This window comes from Carassius carassius, chromosome 17 (assembly GCF_963082965.1).
Source record: "Carassius carassius chromosome 17, fCarCar2.1, whole genome shotgun sequence".
Lineage (NCBI taxonomy): Eukaryota > Metazoa > Chordata > Actinopteri > Cypriniformes > Cyprinidae > Carassius > Carassius carassius.
The window spans coordinates 3,514,209-3,528,258 of record NC_081771.1 but is presented as its reverse complement, the minus strand read 5'-3'; positions in this window follow the sequence as shown (position 1 = coordinate 3,528,258).

Below are 14,050 nucleotides of genomic sequence, written 5' to 3'. Positions count from 1 at the left end.
CAGATTGTCGAGCACATGGCCGCTCGGCAAGGAGAAACGGAGCGCGAAGTCGCCGCTCTCCGCTTCACGGCCGCTCAGCGGGCCCTGCTGCCGGACCCCCGCACTCAAGCCACCCAGCTCCTGCTGAAGATGACCATCCACGACGATGTGGAACATTATCTGGGCATGTTCGAAACCATCGCCGCTCGAGAGGACTGGCCCTGCGAAGAGTGGCCGCGGATACTGGCACCGTTGCTAACCGGGGAACCCCAGCAGGCCTACTTTTCCATGCCAGCACGCCAAAAGGAATCCTATGATGAACTCCGGAAGGAAATTCTGGCGCGTGTGGGTTTGTCTCCCGTCGCCGCAGCCCAATTGTTCCGAGCCTGGGAGTATAACAGTCGGTTGCCAGCCCGCGCCCAAGCCGCCGAACTCAACCGCCTCGCCCATCACTGTTTGCTCGCCGGGAGCCCCAGCGCCACCCAAGTGGCCGAACGCATCGTCGTGGACCGGTATTTGTATGCCCTGCCACGAGCCCTTTGGCAGGCAGCCGGAATGAGGAATCCACACACCGTGGGAGAGCTCGTCGAGGCCGTTGAGCTAGCGGCGATGACGATGCGACGAGAGGCTGGGGAGCGAGCACCGCCATTTCCCCAGAGGGTGTACCAGGAGCGACGCACGCCAGAGGGCACCCAGCGCACAGCCAGCAGGTCGGCGGTTCCCGGCATGCAGGACGAGCCAGTGCCAACGGAACCACCACCCTCTCCCAATTGCGCTTGGCTGGCAGGCTGTGCCGTCCATTTGGAGCCACCACGAGAGGCGCCCCAGACCAAGGTTTTCATTAACAGCCGTCCGTATACAGCCCTACTGGACTCTGGAAGTGCGGTAAGCCTGGTCCAGTCCTCCCTGTTTCCCCCACGGATGGGAACCAAAGCCCGCTTCTCCATCACCTGCGTCCATGGGGACACCCAGAATGTACCCACCCGGCGGGTGACTGTCTCCACGAGGACCGGCACCTGGCCACTGGAAGTGGGCGTAGTCAGGGACCTGCCCGTGCCCGTCCTGCTGGGAAGAGACTGGCCAGGCTTCGACCAACTGCTCACCCAAGTCGCCCAGCCTGCCAGCCCTGCTGGGAACCGCCAGAAGAGGAAGAACTTCAGCCGAGGTCCCCGACGGCGCCCTGTCCTCCTGGCTTCGGACAGCGCCCGAGATGGTGAGTCCTCCCCCCCCAAAGTGCTAACCTTTTCTATGATGTGTTCCCGCAGGTTCGGGGGGGGGGGGGGGGGATTTTATGAAGGAGCAGCACGGGGACGATCGGCTGAAGCACTGCTGGAAGCAGGTGAGAGTGGTTGAGGGGAAAGAGGTCCAACCACCACCACACCCAACCCCACACTTCGTGGTCCAGAATGGCCTGCTGTACTGTGTCGCGCAGCGAAGAGGGGAGGAGGTAAAGCTGTTGGTAGTCCCACGCACAAGGACCCAGACAATTGTCGAGCTTGCCCATTCCCATCCTATGGCGGGCCACCTAGGGACGCAGAACACCACTCAACGAATCCGAGACAGGTTCCATTGGCCCGGCATGGAGGCGGAGATCAAGCGGTTTTGTCAGGCTTGTCCGGACTGCCAACGGACGTCGCCACAAACTCCTCCCCCAGCTCCACTAATCCCGCTGCCCATCATTGAGGTGCCCTTTGAGTGGATAGGAATGGACCTCGTAGGGCCGCTGCCAAAGTCCGCCCAGGGACACATATTAGTCATCGTGGACTATGCGACCTGGTACCCCGAAGCCATTCCACTGCGCAAAGCCACATCCAAGGCAATCGCCCAGGAGCTCTTCCTGCTGTGCAGCCGGGTCGGCATACCCCGGGAGATACTGACCGACCAGGGCACCCCCTTCATGTCCCGGACGATGGCTGACCTCTGCCACCTCCTGAAGGTAAAGCAGCTACGGACCACCGTTTACCACCCTCAGACCGATGGGCTGGTCGAAAGGTTTAACCAAACATTAAAGCAGATGCTCCGCCGTGTGACTGCGGACGACCGACGGGATTGGGATCAAATGCTGCCGTACGTCCTCTTCGGCATCCGGGAAGTCCCCCAGGCCTCCACAGGATTCACACCGTTCGAGCTTCTGTTTGGGCGGCAGCCCCGTGGCCTGCTCGATGTCGCCAAAGAGGCCTGGGAGCAGCAGCCGACAGCCCATCGGACCACGATCGAGCACGTGAGGGAGATGAGGGAAAGGATCGACCGCGTCATGCCCCGCGTCCGGGAACACCTGGCGGCCGCTCAAGAGGCTCAACGTTGACGATACGACCGGGCGGCCCAACCACGGGAATTCCAGCCAGATGATTACGTCCTAGTCCTCGTCCCAACAGCAGCGTGTAAATTCCTCGCCAAATGGCAAGGCCCGTACATCATCGCGGAGAAAGTGGGGCCCGTGACTTACAGAGTAAGGAAAGGAAACTTTCCTTAAGGAAAGGAAAGGAAGGAAAGCCAACTGTACCACATCAATCTCCTGAAACGCTGGGAGGGGAGGAGGACTCAGGTTGCGGCCCTAGCCGCCTCCTCACCCGTGGTTGTTGACGTCAGCCCCCACCTGAAGACTGAGCTCCAACATCTGGTCGGTCAGTTCTCTGATGTGTTCTCCCCACGTCCCGGGCAGACCCGCCTACTGCAGCATGACGTGCGCACACCGCCAGGGACCATTGTACGTCAGCGGCCCTACCGAATCCCGGAGGCCCGGCGACACGCAGTCGAAGGGGAGGTACGAGAGATGCTGAAGCTAGGGATCATTGAGCCCTCCCGCAGTCCCTGGTCCAGTCCCATAGTCATGATCCCAAAACTGGATGGCTCCCTCCGGTTCTGTAACAACTTCCGCCGCCTAAACGAGGTCTCCGAGTTCGATGGATACCCGATGCCCCGTGTCGATGAGCTGCTGGAGCGGCTGGGGAGAGCCCGGTTCATATCCATGCTCGATCTCACCAAGGGCTATTGGCAGGTACCGTTATTGGAGACCGCCAAACCGGAGACCGCCTTCTCCACCCCCAGTGGCCATTGGCAGTACCGGGTTCTCCCCTTTGGGCTGCACGGGGCTCCGGCTTCCTTCCAGCGGATGATGGACATCGTGCTGAGACCCCATCAAGCTTACGCCGCAGCCTACATCGATGATGTTGTCATCCACTCAGAGACCTGGGAGGACCATCTGGAGCGGCTCCAAGTGGCAGCCATTCTCTCGGCCCCGAGGCCCTCCTCCAAGAAACAGGTACGGGCCTTTTTGGGGTTGGCTGGGTACTACAGGTGTTTTATACCTAACTTCTCCTCCCTAGCGACAGCCCTGACAGACCTCACTAAGAAGGGACAGCTGAAGAAGGTGCAGTGGGGAACCCAGGAAGAAGAAGCGTTCAGGAGGATAAAAGCGGCATTCACGTCTGAGCCAGTGTTGCGCGCTCCCAACTTTAACTGTCCCTTCTTATTGCAGACGGACGCATCCGACACCGGGTTGGGAGCCGTACTATCCCTATTGGTGTAGTGTGAGCCGTGTCCCGGGCACCTATCGGCATCGCCCTGGCAACGAGGGAGATTCACCTGCACGCAATCACAGCGGGCTGATCGGTCCCAGCTGAAGCGGATGAGAAGAGGACCATAAATGCTGCGCCTGAGGATGACACAGGGAGAGAGGATCTCCAGGCGACAGAAACTAATGTTGTGTCTCTTGTCCCTCCAGAAAGCTGCGGATCGACCAGCCCGCCACCCAAGCACCGGACACCAAGTCCCATTGCACTCAGCCAGCCGGCACACAGGATCACGTGGCACAGAGGACGAGCACCGGACACCACTGCCACCATCACGGTTTAAATCACCTGTTAATAAATACACCCTCCTGGGCTTCACTTTTGCACTTTTGCACTAAACCCTGTCGTGTGATTCTTCAGCTTGTGACAATATATATATATACTGTATATATATATATATATATATATATATATATATATATATATATATATATATATATATATATATAGCAATGAAAAACATATACAGTGTTTATTATTTCAATAAATATGATTTTATTTTCACTAATAATTACATAGAAATGGCAAGTAAAGCAATGAGTTCAATGTACAATTTTGAGGAAGAAAAAACGAAGTAACATTTTCTCCTAAAACGTACTTCGATTATCTTTGTTATTTAAGCTTTAAAAATCATTTTATCTTTGTACTTGAATATGACACATACATCCACAAACTTAGCAGACTTAGTAACTAATCAACATTTACATAAGCCACAGCGTAATCCAAGAGACCATTAGAGTTGACATTTCAAAACAAAATCTCTCTTGATGCTAGCAGACCTTTAAACATCTCAAATAATCTCTCTTATTATGTTCCATGATCTTTTCTGCATCTCTCCAAAGACGTGCTAATCACTCCCAGGGATGTGAGCTTCAGATCAATAATTGCTTTGCCCTTTTACCTGCAGACCTCTGGGGCCAAAGATGCTCGAGTCTCTCGTGCCATCACTCTTGCTCAGTCTATAGGCTCAGTGGAGGTTGTGAAATGTCAGAGATTCCCGCTAGCCTCAGTGAAAGTGTGTTAATTACCATAAAAATATTGCTGCTTAGATTTCTAATACACAGATGTCAAAAGGACAAATGTCTTGTTATCTCAAAACATCTCCCTTTTGTGAATTATTGCCTTTTTAGGAACATAAACATATGTTGAGGAAAAGGGCATGATTTTCCAGAAAGGCTGCAGTTGATTGTTTGTTTTTGACACATATATGATGAGAAGGTGATGTAAGTTTACAGCTTTATTGGAATGCTAACTTTATTTAGCTCAAGATGCTCCACTATAGATATATATATATATATATATATATATATATATATATATATATATATATATACAGTATATATATGCTCACCAAGGCTGCATTCATATGACCAAAAATATAGTAAAATTAATATTGTAAAATGTTATTACAATTTAAAATAGCTTTTAGATATTTCTAAAAATGTATTTAATTCCAGTGATTAAGGCTGAATTTTCAACATAATTAACTTGTGAAATGCCTTTTAAAGATCTAAAGAGACAAAGATGTTCAAACTCTTAATTATGGTACTTTCTTTGTCACATCAAACTTTTTATTATTTTTTAAATGGACAAAGGATGTTTGCACCTGAATCTTAGAATCTTGTATGAATCGATATATAAGAAAGATTTATAAGAATTTATAAGAATAATGACAGGCTGCAAACCCAAAAGTGCACTGAGACTGAAATGTGTTTGCATGCCGTACCGCCAATAAAATAAAACCTTAAAAGGATATTTCACCCAAAAATAAAAATTCTGTCATCATTTACTCACCCTCATGTCGTTCCAAATCTGTATGAGTTCCTTTCTTATGTTGAACATAAAAGAAGATATTTTGAAGACTGCTGGTAATCAAACAGTTAGTGGCTGCCATTGACTTCCATATTAGGAAAAAAAATACTTTACCGTATTTGTTTACCGGCCTTTTGAAATTTGGATCATGAGAATGATTATTATTCTCAATATTAATAAGACTCTTATTTATTTATTTATACTACATTATTTTTTACTGTTTATTTATTTGATCTACTTTAAAATAAGTCACTTACTGTATGTCACTTACTTTTTAATGTATGTTGCTTGTCTTTTAGCAGAACGTATGGCTACTTTTTAACACCTGTCAGTGGATAAAGCAGTTACAGCATTTGAAAATGCTATAACCATATTTTCATATCAAAACGTTGTCCTGGTCATGCCCATCAGAAAGTATATTTCTTTAAAGCAGAGATGCCCAAACCAGGGCCTGTGGGCCAAAGTTGACCCATGATGACATTTGATGGGAATAAACATGCCATTGAAGCATATTTTAATTTCTAATATCTATTTCTGCCATGTTTTATTGATCAAGTGTTATATTCACAATGCTCAACACACCGCTGAGTCTCGGCTATAGAGTAGTGTTGCTTTCGTCTAAATATCGTCATCAACGAACCTTTATCATGTGACGAAAACGAGAAAAGATGCAACATAAATGCTGGCGACGATTACTATAATCATCATGTGATGATGACTATAATTAAATATATAATGTAATATTGTTGACAAATAAAAACGAGAATGAATGTCGTTTACAAAATAAAAACTGCTAAAATGACTGTTGTCATGATGTTTGGTGGGTAAAATAAATGTTGCAAATTCAAATCAGAACGTCTTACGTGTCTGGAATGGATGTATTCTTGAGTCTACAAGGTAAATATAATAAGATAACCTTGTTTGAAATGGGTTTGGCTTAAAGAAAATCTTGGTTTTGTCTATACTACTAGGTACTTATACTATATTGACTGGGTTAGAATTGCATTCCTAAAAAGAGACTAAAATACGATTTTCATTGACTAAATGTCATCAGTTTTCGTACATCCTTATAAGCCTGATCTGGGTCCTGAGTGCCATTCAGGATCTTCTAGACTTGTTCATCCTGTTGGCTATAAAACCTCTAGCATTATTAGAGGTATTTCTAGCAATATTTGACTATGTCCAAATATTAAGAAAATGTTTGTAAATATACATGCATAGTGAGTGACTCCTGCATTGCCTGGCACACAGTTGTTTAGTCATCAAAGAGAACTGATCTTGTTTTGCTGGGAAAAAAAATCACACTATAATAATAGCGTTTCCTGGAGGCCCCCCCAACACTGCATTTCTCCTTTATCTGACACACCCATTTCAGGTCTTGGAGTCTCTACTAATGAGCTCATGATCTGAATCAGGTGTGTTTGATTAAGGAGACATGGAAAACATGCGGTGTTGGGGGGCCTCCAGGAACATGGTTGGGAACCACTGCTCTGAGGGGTTGGCATCTTCTCTTCTCAGGTGCATAGGCTTAAAGGGATACTCCACCACAAAAATGACCATTTAGTCATTAGTCACTAACCCCCATGTCGTTCCAAACCCGTAAAAGATTTGTTCGTCTTCAGACCACAATTTAAGATATTTTGGATGAAAACCGGGAGGCTTGTGACTGTCCCATAGACTGCCAAGTAAAATATACTGTCAAGGTCCAGAAAAGAATGAAAAGCATCGTCGGAATAATTGCCCCACCAAACAGATGTGCTGTTTTCTTTTAAATCAAAGCATAAATACACGTAGTTGTGGTCCATATCATGTCTTTGGACAGCATAAATGGCACAACAAGGACTACATGCAGTGCCGAAAGTCTGGTGGTCTAGATCTGTCCAAATCTCACCATATAAAGTGGAGAAGATGCCGGACATCTGGGAGGAGAACATCCCTTTAATGTTGCTGCTTATTGCCACTGGGAATTCATGAAAGCGTAGGAATACACCTAACAGGGATGGACCAAAGGCTGGTCCTGGCAGCAAATAATGATTCAGGTTATGGCCTTCAAAGTCAAAATAACAATTAAAAACCACTCGGTTTTTACCATTGTGCTGCACAAGGTAGTGCAGGATGAACGCTCTTTTAGGATGAACGCTATATAGATCTCACTCTATATATCTATTTATCTATCTTGCTCCGTGAATGACCTGTTTCAGGTGGGAGTTTGTTCTGCACTGAAGGCTCCTGTTATGTTGAGCTCCTGCCTGGCTGGGATGGAGTTTAAATCTGAAAGGACACTGAGGCACTGCAAAGCTTAGTGATGTCTTGCCCTATAGTTCACAAGGCTAAGTCATCTGCCTGGCCTGTGAGTCCCAGCTTTTTGGCTTCAGATGGTAATAGCATAGTTCATTCAGAACCATCATCAAGCACAGTGTAACTATCTAGGCTCTGCTCCTTATGCTTCAAAATAACTCTGACCACTTTCAGAAGTATGCTACTGAATCCTTGAGGGCGGTCTAGGTATAGCCTTTTGCTAGTTGAACTGACTAAACAGGTCCCTTCATTTACTGGCTTAATGTTGACCTCATATAGAATCTAGAGGTGCTTTCCATTACACAAATGGCAGTCTCTCTTAAGAGTGCACTGTGCAGCTCTATGGTTGCATCTTAAGAGATCTTTACTTGAATCTTGGCTGATGCTGGTGGAATTGAGAGAGACGGTTCATTTTTATGCCAATGGATTGTAGTCTGTTTAGTCTTTAATTTAGTCTCCTTCTGTTGATAAACTCAGGAATGGGCTCCATCTTTCTGGGGCTTTATATCCACCAAAGCTCTCTGGATCTTAGCACCAAGATACGAACTTAAGGCATTTTGCTAGGTCAAGAAGTGTATACTGAGCCTGGTTCATAACGCATGTGTCTGCGGAAGGACGCTCTTTCATCCGGAGGGAGTTTGGACAAAAGTCGACCCATGAGATCCACAATGCAATTCAACATCTCCATCTCCTAATGTCTTAAGGAATCCTACTAGGGCTTGTATCTGTAGAGCAAAGCATTCAAAGCATACAGTGTCGCCTGACTGAGCATATGATTTATCCATAATGGCAGCAATTTTACTCAATGCAAGCTGGTGAGGTAATGGCTGCTAGGGTATCTGAGTATGGAGTGGTTGAATTTAGAAAGGAATAAGTGATGAGGCAAGCATCTGTTTACTTCAAGTGATCTACCAAAACTTGGTACTTGAATAGCTCCATGTAGCTTCATCAGGTAGTAGGTTAGTCAAAGCAAGTTTGAGACGGGCAAATTCACCAGGGTCTTGGTGGGTAAAATCTGGATTGGTTGGATGTGGAGCTCTATAAATTATCTCTTGTCTTGAAGTATTAGCCTGGATCCTTGTAAAGTTAGCTGGTGCGATGTGCGGCTGACTGTAGCAAGGAGAAGAAGGTGTGAAGGTATCAGAAGCTCTCCTTCCTGTCAATGGCTGCCTTGTGTCCTGAGTAACTCTATGAGTGTCAACAGTACCTGAGTAAATCTTAGCAGATACATTAACTGGATCAAAGACATTTGCTGCACTGAAAGGAGGCACATGTTGTGCATAGCTGATTGTAGCTGCATAAGGATCTGGATTCTTAGGTGTAGAAAGGTGGCGTGGTGCAGGCATTGAAAAGGCTCTAGGGGCTGGTGCAGGCACAAAACTCTCTGACTGTTTGCTTGCAACTCTAGGCAAAGGAAGTGGCAGGGTTAATACTTGGTTTATACTATATTTTGTTCTGGTTAATTGAAAATAATAATAAGAAGAAGAAGAACCAAAATAAGAATCTGCACAGCGCTGCATGAAGTTGAACACATCTATTGTTACCACAACATGATTGCTGTACCACCTGACCACTGCAGATTCTATGTAATCAACAATGAAGATTAACAAAAGGGTACACTGGGGTGAAGAGAACATGTTTCAACCAAGTGGAGGTGAGCCAGAGGAAGAGTGCTAGGCATGGACAGCAACATAAGCGACAGAGAAAAGACATCCATCTTGAGTCCAAAACATTGATATGTAATTGGAATTACTCAAAGCAGTATAAAAGTCTGAGGAGTAAACTCTTCAGGTGATGCCTGCATTAAGCGGGAAGGACATGTGATACTTAACAGAGGTGCTAAACAGCATTTCCAATATTACTTTTTAAAATTGTAATTATAGAGCTTGTGCGTAGCTGATTTTGTTTTATTTTTTGCAATAACTTCTTTGTTTTGTAACTAATAAAATAAGAGATGTTATTGTTACGATTGCCTCCCATGAGACTTAGAAGTACAAACTGAGCCTCAAACAAGAACTACCACAAGAGAGTCTTCTAAGTAATTTCTGAAGGACTGCAACATTCGGGCGGGTGAATATTTCATGGTTTAGGCCAGGGGTTGGATCTGCCGAGGTGGCAATTGCCACCCTAAGGAAAAGCTGTGCCACCCCACCTGCCACCCCAGAATTATCACAAAATAAAATCTAAATGTTAGCAGTGTTTCATGAGGTACTTTTCAGCCATGGCGATGACAGAGTATGCAAAATAATGGCAAAAAACCCCACATCTTTCAATAAACTGCACACAATGGTTGCATGCGCAAGCAGCGTGCCAATGTATTCAGTCAAAAACCACAAAGTGCAGCAAAGTTCACTACTAACAAATTGTTATATTTGTTCGTGAATCAGATAATAACTGCTTCTCAGTCTATCTAATCCCGTCTGGATATTTCTGAGATTCATCGTATAATTGCTCGCTCCACTTTTATCATGGATATAATCATGTGTTATATAATCAATATAATCATCATGTGTTCCTGTAGTTCAATTGGTAGAGCATTGCGTTATCAAGTGCAAGGTTGGGGGTTCGATTCCCCGGGAACACATGATAGATAAAAATTGATACCCTGAATGCACTGTCAGTCGCTTTGGATAAAAGCATCTGCTAAATGCATAAATTTAATATAAGCCATAACAATAATGGAAACTAATGGCAGAGTTAGGTAAGAATCTTCTAGATTATTAACATATAACTGATTTTAGTTGGCACTTTTTTCCCCCAACCATTAATTCAGTTTTCAAAACAAAAACACATTTCTCAAAAAGTTATAAATTAGTAAGTTAAACATTAGGTAGCAAAACTGATGACACACCAATCAGAATTTCTGCATCCTGAGAGAGGAGAAAGCTGAGCCAGTCATCTACAGGGGTTTTATACTTTCACAGTATAATTTAAATAAACATGAGAAGTGCCCTTTTTTTTGTCAGCAAGCGCTTGTTTGGGGTGAACAAAACGGTGGCATTTCAGTGATGACTCATCTCAACACCTCTGATTGGACATTGTATTTATAAGCTCAACAGAATCTTGAGTGACTGGTTAAAATGTGCTGCACTGTACAAACACAGGTGTGATTGTATAAAATATTTTGTCTTTTTGAAGCTGCATTCAAAATTCATTTTGCTAAAGAATTTGAGGGGTCAGGTGCAGAAACAGAGAAACAAATAGGGACATAATATTTCTTTATATAGTATAATGAGAACACACATACATTACTAAATCAGTAGTTTTAGTTTACCTTTTTCTTTTTCTGGGTATGTTAGAAGAAATGTTACCCTGAATGCACTGTAAATAGCTTAGGATAAAAGCGTCTGCTAAATGCATGAATTTAATTTAATTCAAATTTATAATGTAAGTGGATGGGTATCACAGCTAAAACATACAATAAAACTAAAAACAAACATACACAAACAAAAACCAAATTAAACCCTGCGGTTTGTGACGATACATTGATGTGTAAAGATACAAAACGATCGGTCTGTGCAAGAAAATGAACAATATTTACATTGTTTTTTTGCCTCTAATTCAAGCAATGTCATAACTGTTATCTTCTTTTTCTTTCGGCTGCTCCCATTAGGGGTCGCCACAGCGGATCATCCGTCTCCATACCACCTTGTCCTCTACATCTGCCTCTTTTACACCAACTACCTGCATGTCTTCCCTCACCACATCCATGAACCTCCTCCTTGGTCTTCCTCTTTTCCTCCTTCCTGGTGGCTCCATCCTCAGCATTCTCCTACCAATATAATTCATGTCCCTCCTCTGCACATGTCCAAACCATCTCAATCTCGCCTCCCTCACCTTGTCACCAAAACGTCCAACATGCGCTGTCCCTCTAATAAACTCATTTCTAATCTTGTCCATCCTCGTCACTCCCAACGAAAACCTTAACATCTTCAGCTCTGCTACCTCCAGCTCCGCCTCCTGCCTTTTACTCAATGCCACTGTCTCTAACCCATACAACATCGCAGGTCTCACCACAGTCCTATAAACTTTTCCTTTCATTCTTGCAGATACTTTACTATCACACATCACTCCTGTCACTCTTCTCCACCCACTCCACCCTGCCTGCACTCTTTTCTTCACTTCCCTAACACACTCTCCATTACTTTGCACTGTTGACCCCAGGTACCTGAACTCCTCCACCTTCTTCACCTCTTCACCCTGTAACCGCACCACTCCACTGCCCTCCCTCTCATTTACGCACATGTACTCTGTCTTACTCCTACTGACTTTCATTCCCCTCCTCTCCAGCACGTACCTCCACCTCTCCAGGCTCTTCCCAACCTGCTCACTACTCTCACCACAAATCACAATATCATCCGCAAACATCATAGTCCAGGGAGACTCTTGTCTGACCTCGTCCGTCAACCTGTCCATCACCACTGCAAACAGGAAAGGGCTCAGGGCCGATCCTTGATGCAGTCCAACCTTCACCTTGAACCAGTCTGTCGTTCCTACTGCACACTTCACTGCAGTCACACTGTCCTCATACATGTCCTGCACCACCCTCACATACTTCTCTGACACACCTGACTTCCTCATACAATACCACAACTCCTCTCTTGGCACTCTGTCGTACGCTTTCTCTAGATCCACAAATACACAATGCAGCTCCTTCTGTCCTTCTCTATACTTCTCCATCAACGTTCTCAAAGCAAATATGGCATCTGTGGTGCTCTTCCTCGGCATGAAACCATACTGTTGCTCACAGATGGTCACCTCTTCTCTCAGCCTGGCTTCCACTACTCTTTCCCATAACTTCATGGTGTGACTGATCAACTTAATTCCCCTGTAGTTACTGCAGTTCTGCACATCTCCCTTATGCTTAAAGATCGGTACCAGCACACTCCTTCTCCATTCCTCAGGCATCCTCTCACCTTCCAAAATCTTGTTAAACAATCTGGTTAAAAACTCCACTGCCATCTCTCCTAAACATCTCCATGCTTCTACCAATGTCATAACTGTTATAACTCTCCTAAATGCATTCTCAGCAGCAGGATTGTGAGGCGTCTTCTTCTTCTTGCTTTATATCAGAACCCAGACTTATAAGTGCATTACTGTCGCCTATCTCTCAAATGGACCGTTGACACTCTATCTACAATCTCAGTTAGAATTGTCAATGGTCCACTTGAGAGACAGGTGGTGGTAATGCACTTATAACTCTGCCATCCACCATAAAGCAAGAAGAAGAAGACGCCTCAAGCACCTGCTGCTAAGAACGCGCACAGGAGAGTTCTAACAGTTCGGACATTGCGTGAATCAGAGGTAAAAGAAAAAATTCTATATATATATATATATATTATATATATATATATATCTTTTTTTTTTTTTTTTTTTTTTTTTTGTGTATGTTCTAGTAGTTATTCCAACCTACTTACATTATAAGAGTGATAGACTGCAACTGTTTGAGTTAAAAATCTTGGTTTGGGTTCTACTGAAAAAAACAGTCACCTACATCTTGGATGCCCTGAGGGTAAGCAGATAAACATCAAATTTTCATTTTTTTGGTTGAATTATCCCTTTAAAAAAGGCCATTCTGATACATCCTATTTCAAATTGTTTTCTCCATATTTTCCCTAGTGACATAACTGACATCTTCAGCTACAATCAGCGTGCAGGAGCATTTATAAAGTGGTCATGTCTTCACAGTATGTGCTTGCCAAGTACTAGAGGTAGTAGAGGTGAGTTCTGCAGTCTGACTAGTTACTAGTAACTAGAAAAGGTAATTTTTAATATTCCTTTGTTTTGTTTCTATTCATTAATTCTGTGCTAACTATGAATGATATTTCTGTAGTGCTGACAGCTAGACTGGAAAATGTTAAAGCCTTCGATGACTGCACTGGAGGAATCTATTGTTTTGCCTTATTTTTTATTTTTTTTTACTGTACTGTAATTTTATAATCAAAAGCACTATGTTCTGGAAAAGCAAGTAGATGATGATTGTATCTGCATCACAAGCCCAAAATATAATTTCTTATAATAATAAGCATAACGTGAGCAATTGTTGCTTCATTTTTATAGCTGATTTATACAAATTAATTAATAGCAAATATGTTAAAATTGAGTTATGTGTGTATTTGTGTTTCATAGGGATATAATTGCTTTTTAAATATGCTTGCTATCCCATAAACATGATAAATTAATAATGAAGGTTTTAATGTTATACTATAGGTTTATCAGTGGTTGGTTCTTAAACTGCCCCTTACATTTGATTGATGGTTTTTATCCAAAGTGGCTTACACTGTATTTAAGATATGTGCTTAATCAGATCCATATACTGTATATAATATAATATCACAAACTGTATTTCATACTGTGTAGATAGATATTAAAGTGTGTATCTACAATGC